Source organism: Mus pahari, chromosome 10 (genome assembly GCF_900095145.1).
Source record: "Mus pahari chromosome 10, PAHARI_EIJ_v1.1, whole genome shotgun sequence".
NCBI lineage: Eukaryota > Metazoa > Chordata > Mammalia > Rodentia > Muridae > Mus > Mus pahari.
In genome coordinates this window covers 78480316-78487958 of record NC_034599.1, presented here as the reverse complement: position 1 = coordinate 78487958, position 7643 = coordinate 78480316, and the positions used below count along the sequence as shown (strand labels likewise).

Sequence of the window (7643 nt, the reverse complement as noted above, 5' to 3'; positions counted from 1 at the left end):
CCCTTTGGGTTGCCCTTATGAATACCTTTGCCCATAAAATATGAGAATCGTCCTTCACAATCTAGCCAGGGATGTTCAGAGTAGACATTTGCCTTCCTGTCGCTCCTTTACTATATTCCCACCACAGTAAATCTGGTGTTTCCCTGGCTAGAAGCAGTGGATAGAGATGAGAAGCAGAGCACCCTCTTCCTCAGTTTAACCATACCAGGATCACCCCAAGAGAGGAAACACACCTGTGTGCTAACCCCTGAGATTTTAAGTGGCTTTGACCCTGTAGCATAAGCTGGTCTGTCTAAATGGCTCCACTTGTTTCTTATGATACAATACAACTCTCTCGGTTGGTTTTCTTTTTCTCTTTCTTTCTTATTTCTTTTTGCTTTCTTTCTTTTTTGGTGGAGACAGGGCTAGAGGAGAGCTCAAACTCATTCCCCCTCCCCCACTATCACAAATTATGCAGTTGAGTTCCCTGAATTTAAAGAAATCACAGGGTTCGACATATCTAGCATGCAAAGGATGATCATCACCTGAGAAAACCACATTCGTGATCATGGCACGTATCCTGCCAGGTAAGTATCTTAGTTGCTTTTCTACTGCTGTGCTAAAACACCATGAACAACAACAACAACAAACAACTTACAAAAGGAAGCATTTAATTGGGCTTATGGTTTTAGAGAGTTAGAGTCCATGATGGTGGAGCTAATGTATACTATGGGTACACAGGAAGCCCTGGGCACGTGAGGTTCTGAGTGAATGTGTGTTATTGACATAAGCCCTCCATTCAAAGGACCATAACTTCAGACTCAGGAAAGCCCTCCCCTTGGGGTGAGATACAGAGGGATAACAAAACCTTTCTCTGGCTGATGTACAGATACTAATAGTGTGTGCAAAAAATTCAACCATAGGTTTCTCCCTCTTTCCCTTGATATATTTATGACCTAAAAACTATTCCCTTACAGAGACTGCTCCTACTGATACTAGCTAAATCTCCTCCTCAATTCAGCTGTAAAATATAAACCCTACCTCTTTGTTCAGGTGTTTGCAACAACCTCACATCCCTATTTGAATGTATATTATTCACGCCCTGAGCTTCTCCATCAGAGTCCAGTTGAGCCAATCTCAGTTGTGTGTGTGTGTGTGTGTGTGTGTGTGTGTGTGTGTGTGTGTATTTGTGTTCACCCTTTTTCACACTCTAATAAGGTCCATCTTTGGAGCCATGTTGGACATGGCAACATAGTGACAAGAATAGCTAAGGGGTCATATATTTATCACCAAGTAACAGGCAAAGTACGCTGGGGATGTTGGGAGGCCTTTAAAACCTTAAGCTTGCTACCAGTAACACACCTCCTCCTATAAGACCACACCTCCTAATCCTTCCCAAACAGCCACCAACTGAGAATGAAGTATTCAAATGCCTGAGATTTATGGGAGACACCAAATCACCACATTATACTCCCTGCCCCCTCTAGTCTCATGGTCATATCAATACATATCAATATATATTCAGGCCAACTTGGAATTTCTTCATAGTCTTTCACAGTCTCAACACTATTTGAATGTCCAAAGACTTCTGAGACTCAAGGAAATCTCTTAACTGTAGTCCTCTATAAAATCAAAGGACAAATCACATACTTCCAACATAATAGTACCAAATATACATTGCCATTCCAAAAGAAAAATCAGGGCATTATGAAGAAAGACCAAAACCCAACAAGGCAACCTACAAATCCTGCAGCTCTATGTCCAAGGTCAAAGGACTTAGCTATGTCTGCTCTTCTAGTTTTTGTTGCCTAAAAGACCGAGCTCTGTCTCAGGTTGGATTTGTTCTCTGTGGACAGCTCTCCTTGGTAGACACTTCACAGAGCCAATATGCCCAACATTTTGGGTCCTCCAACTCAATCCAGGTATCAGTTCATTCAGTGGCATCTGAGGCCCCTTGCCCTCTTAAGGCCTTTATGCTAGAACCTCCCTATGATACACTGTCTGGACCCAGAAGTTTTTCTTAGCAGAGAATGATTCCATAACCTCTTTACTTATGTGTCCCTTTGTGACTTTAAAGCCAGAACCACATTTACAATGCTTCCAAGTTTGGTTTTCCACTGGAGAAGTATCCTGGTCCCCTTGAACTATATTTACAGGGGCTTTCTTTGTTGTTTTTTGGAACAGTTGGAAGCTTGAATGGGTGGGGTCTTCCTCTGAGGGTATCTCTCCCTTTAGTTCCTTATAGATCAGCTCCTCCTCAATTATCTCTTTCAGCACAATTCTAAGCTCCAGCCTTACATTTTCTAGTGCTCCAGTTCTCTTCAAACTGAGTATTTTGTATCTCCTTTTGTCCCTTTTGTATTTCGTTTCAACATCGCTCAGTAGATTTAAATGCCAGATAGACAACTGGAATTTTGATACAGAAATAAAGTTATGAAAATACAGTTAAATATGATGCAAAAATTGTGGTTTTGTTACATGATAAAAAATCCAGAGATAAGCAGGTATCTTAGGTTTCTATTGCTGTGATTAAAGAACCATGACCAGAGGTTTATTTCATCTTATGTTTCTATATCACAGTTCATCATCCAAGGAAGTCAGGGTAGGAACTCAAGGCAGGTACCTGGAAGTGGGGACTGAAGCAGAAGCTATGGAAGAGCGCTGCTTACTGGTTTGTTTCTTATGACTTGTTCAGCCTGCTCTCTTACTCATCCAGAACCACTTGTCCAGGGTAGTATTTCTCACAGTGAGCTGGGCCCTCCTACATCCATCATTTAATCAAAAAAGTGCCCTGTAGATTTGTCTTCAGGCCAATCATCTAGGGACATTTTCTCAATTAAGTTTCCTTGCTTCCTGAATATGGCTAGGTTTGTGCCAAGTTAACCACTACCACCCCCCAGCACAGGAGGTTTTATTGTTAATCACTCAATAATCATATGAGTTAAAAGTTCCTTTCAGTTTTCACTCTATAGTCTCAGTAGATTTGTTTTTCACATTTCTTTAGCATGTATGTTTGTGGGGTGTGAGTACGTATGTGCATATGTTCTGAGAGATACATAGGTACGTACGTGGAGACCTTAGGTTGACATCGAGTGTCTTCCTTGGTTGCTCTCTATCTTAATATACTGAGGCAGACTCCCTACCTAAACCCACAGTTCACTGTCTTGCCTAGGCTGATGGAGCAAGTGGGCAGAAGGGTCCTCTCTCTCCACCTCATATGTGCTGTGATCACACACCCACCAAGCTTTTACCTGGTTTCCTGGAACCAAACTCCAGTCCTGCATGGCAAACACATAAAGTCCAATGTATTGCCTTTTCATCTTCACCTTTTAATTTAAGGGACTAAAGATGGATGTCTCAGGTGAATGCTTACAGTCAAGACAGAAGAGAGAGTTAAGAGGGATCCTAGCTATAGTCTTTACCATATACAAATATAAAATCATTAAACTAATGCTCCTCTAGAAAATCCCAGATGTAGCTCACTGATGGATAGTTCACTAAATATCTACATCAGCCTATGAGATAATGCAAGGGTTGAGGGAGCTATAATTGAGCTGCAGAGTTTTCTTTGTAATTCCAACATGTTCTGATAATTCTGTTGCTATGATCATGGTATATTAGCATGGCAACAGAAAAGTAACTAAAACAGAGCTTTGTTTTTCAAGGGTGACATTCTCGGGTACAAACCGGGTTTGTGATCTGTTCTGGGACCATCTCAAAGTCATAGACATCACTTTCATCCCAGAGGCTGAAGCCTACATGCTTCTTCATAATTCCCAAGTTTACCAGTAAAAAGGCTGTAGTACCGGCATACAGAAATCCCCACACATTCTTGAAGTGTTCTGTGATAAGTCATATTTTACACTTGGATTTGGATTTCTTTCTGACCCAGTGCTTTCCTTCTAGATCAGGTGGATTTCAAAGTGATAAATCCCACAGCTTCATTCAAATCCTGAAAACGCCCATGGTGGATAGACTTATATCAAACATTCTAATGACTTTTTGATTCTCAATGTAATGTTGTTTGAATCTCAGAGTCATGGGACATATTTAAGGAATCAGAAAGAGGGAACATCATAGAATTGAAAAACGATCATCCTGTTCCCTGCTCGTTCTCTGCTGTAAGTGGCCCTTGGCTTTCCAGAAGCAGCTGTGGAGTGTGGTCTCTTATGCTTGTCCTGCACAGCACACAGATGGACACACTTATACTCATGTGGATGCACTCACTGCTCACTGCACGACGGATGATAGAGGGGTGAAACTCATTATATCTGGGTCAACATCTGGCTTCCATTATATGTTGGATGCTGCAGCAAATGAAGGAATTCAAAGATGAAATTGCAGTCTTATCTTGCTCTCTCTTCCTCTGATCACATGCTTAAGAGTATCACGGGGGATACACATGCATTGTTCTTTTAGATGGAACATCATACAGCACAATTACACATTGTTCTGTAACTTGTTTTTCTTATTCCATTCCAGTTGTTGTCCTATGTCTGAAAAATCCACCACCTTATCCTCAATGAGGATGTCACAGCATGTCTGCTTCTGTAATTTATGAAGCCATCCTTATGTTGATCAATGCTCACCCTTTTTAAAACAATATTCCCTATCAATGAAAGTATTTACAAGTCATGTATTTTCCATATAGGTGTATATATGTTTAATATTAGTCATATATATATATATATATATGACTGATATTTAAATGGGAGATAAAAGTCACATATTTTTGTGTTCAATTGACAGCAACCAAATAACTTTTAAAGAGCTCTTAACAATTACTTTGCATCCTAATATAAAAGACTCCAAGATTCTTCAGTTTCATCATCAGTGAAGAATACACGAGAAGAAAACAGGCATGTTAATATGCATTGGTGGTTTTTTAATCTCCAATTAGTGAAGTCATATTTCAAATTCTACTTCCTGTTGTAAATTTAAAACTACAAAATTTAACTATAACCAGTATACATCAAAAGCTTATCGGGATAATACTTGTGTTCATTATATTGATGAACAAGTTCCTCCAACAGACAAAAAAAAAAAACTTCCAGTGGGTTCATTAATCTTCTCTTTGTCTGTCTTAAGACAAATTCTTGCTAAGCAGCCCAGATGGCCTCAAACTCACAATCCTCCTGCCTCAGCCACCCAAAGGCTTGAATCTAAGGTAAGCACCACCACTCCTGGCTGGTTCGATGAACTTTTGAATTTGATCTTTTCTCACATAAAAGAACTATGTGTAACTGCATAGTCTGAATGGATGAGGCAGATCTGTGACATGTAGTAATTCACAGATTCAGAGACCTTCAGCCTCACTGTCCTCTTACATTCTGAAACACAGATAAAGGTATATCTGGAAAGAGTCGTGAGAACTTTTACCTGAGTTTAATATTCAGACCCAGATATTTCATTTCTGTAACCACTCTATGAATAAGAACTTAGTCAGTTAGCTGCAAGGGAGGCTGGAAGATAGGGTCTAGTTCACAGATCTATGTACAACTATAACTCTGTTTCCAGGAGGAAAGGAAGAATAGATTTGAGTGAAACTACCAGTCTCAGTAACTAAATCTCCACAAATCACGGGTATGATTCAGACTATCAGATAAAACTAAGAAGATACCATTTATTTTTCTTTTAAAGATGCCACTTCTTAAGGTCAAATCAAGAAGATAAAATTGCTTTTTAAAAGGTTTTTAGTGAGCTGGAAATGTGACACAAAGTTAAGAACAGTGGTTCTCAACCTGTAGTTCACGTCCACCCTGGGGTTACATATCAGATATCTATATAGATACACTCACACACAGTTAAAAAATTAAATGTTAAAAGGTTTTTACATAAATTATAAATTATATAGTGTTCTCCCAACAAGGTTTCTCAGTTGTATTTATTACTATTGTACACACCTGTGACTATACAAGTAACTAGTCAATCCTCCTAAAGTGTAAAATGTTTTATGAATAAGGCAATGACTTAGAATAAAGCTATTGTGACAGCCTAATAATTAGATCTCTTTCTCCAATTTGTAGAGAAAGCATCTTTGTCTTCTGTTTTTTTCAACTTTAGGTCATCTTTTCAAAAAGGCTAAACAAAAACAAATTTGTGATTGCTTAAGAGTTTGAAATCAAGAATGCATAAGCTTAAGAGGAGTCTGGCATCTATAAATAAAATTAACCAAATATGTGCTCTGCAAAGGAGGGAAGTCAATTCCAAAACCTGGGATGGAGAATAGAGAAAGCCGTAATCCTCTCTAGTTGGATGTCAGCCTGGACTATAAGACTTGCCTAACTCCTGTCTTGTTGGCACAATGAACGCATTTAACTAAGGCGTACAAAGGGCCTTTATTGTTTTCTGGAAGATGATAAGACCAGCCGAATAGTTTAATGCCTTTTCTGGCACTGGGAGATGGAGCTTTGGCAAGTCAAGGGAAGTAATAAAATGGTCATGTGAAACAGGCCCTCTAGAAATACAGTAATGACAGAAATGTAAAATATAAATGGGAGGGAGATTCACTGCTGGAGATTTACCATAGCTTCAGATGTGCTGTCCCTCTCTCCTTGGGCTGGGACCATACTGTCAGATGAGCACAGTGCCCAGTATTAAATTCCAATCATGGTGAGGTCAGGATCTCAGCCTGCAGCCTACTTCATTCTGCTTTTATAAACACAGCAGTCTGTGGAATGCATGTATGAGCCAAGGACTGTATAAAAGGTGATACGATGACTAAATACTCAACATGAAACACAGTGCAGGTAGTTTAACTCTTCCAGCTGCCTTCTCTAAGCACAGTCATAAATAATAACTGAATGTCATATAAAAAGAACCAAACAACTGAGAATGACTAGACAGCTTCGTTAGCCTGTGCTTCTCAGAGTTTGACGGTCTACAGCAGCTTTGCTTATTTTCCTGGAGATGGCTGCCCCTCTCTCCCAGGTCCCCTTTGGGTCTGCACTGATTTGACTCTTGCAGTAGTGCTACTCAACATTCCTAATGCTGTGACCCTATCATACAGTTTCTCATGCTGTGGTGACCCCCATTATTTCATTGCTACTTCATAACTGTAATTTTGCTACTGTTATGAATCATGATGTAAATATCTGACATGCAGGATATCTGATATGTGATCTGTGAAAGGGTCATTTGACCCCACCAAGGGGGTTGAGACCCACTGGTTAAGAACACTGCTCTCCCATGCTTACAAAAAGAACACATACCTGCAGGCAGTATTTACTGCTGCTGTAAGCTTGTTATAGTTTCCTTGCTGAGATTTGTCTCTGGAACTTCCTTTCACTTAAGTTATTTTTTTCCCCTCTCAGCTGACCATCACATACCTATCACCAAGGACTCATTAGTTACTTAATGAGAAGAATGGTATAAGAAGAAAACTACACCCAGGCCAAGTGTCTGTCGTAGGGACTGGCTTACTCTTCTTGTCCTATCGACCAAATATTTAAACTCTTGGTAGTTCACAACAGGGTACCACTTTGTGGATTCTAGTAGGTAGTTGGTGCTGAGAAGAGGGATTCAAATGCACAATCCCATATGCATATGGGACTCGGTACACACCTGAATCCCGGAAGGCGGCTCATGATTTTGCAGAGACACCTGGTCATCTGGCACACCCTTTCCTGAACACATAAGCTCTGTTTCCTTGGAAACTAAAGGTC

The 7643-nt window shown here is 39.9% G+C and overlaps 1 non-coding gene across 1 annotated transcript; it reads right to left on the bottom strand.

Moving 5' to 3' along the window:
• Positions 1-405: 405 nt before the first annotated feature.
• On the bottom strand, positions 406-574 carry LOC115064873. The gene has a single exon (XR_003844699.1). It is a non-coding gene; the product is annotated as a U1 spliceosomal RNA (small nuclear RNA).
• Positions 575-7643: the final 7069 nt, after the last annotated feature.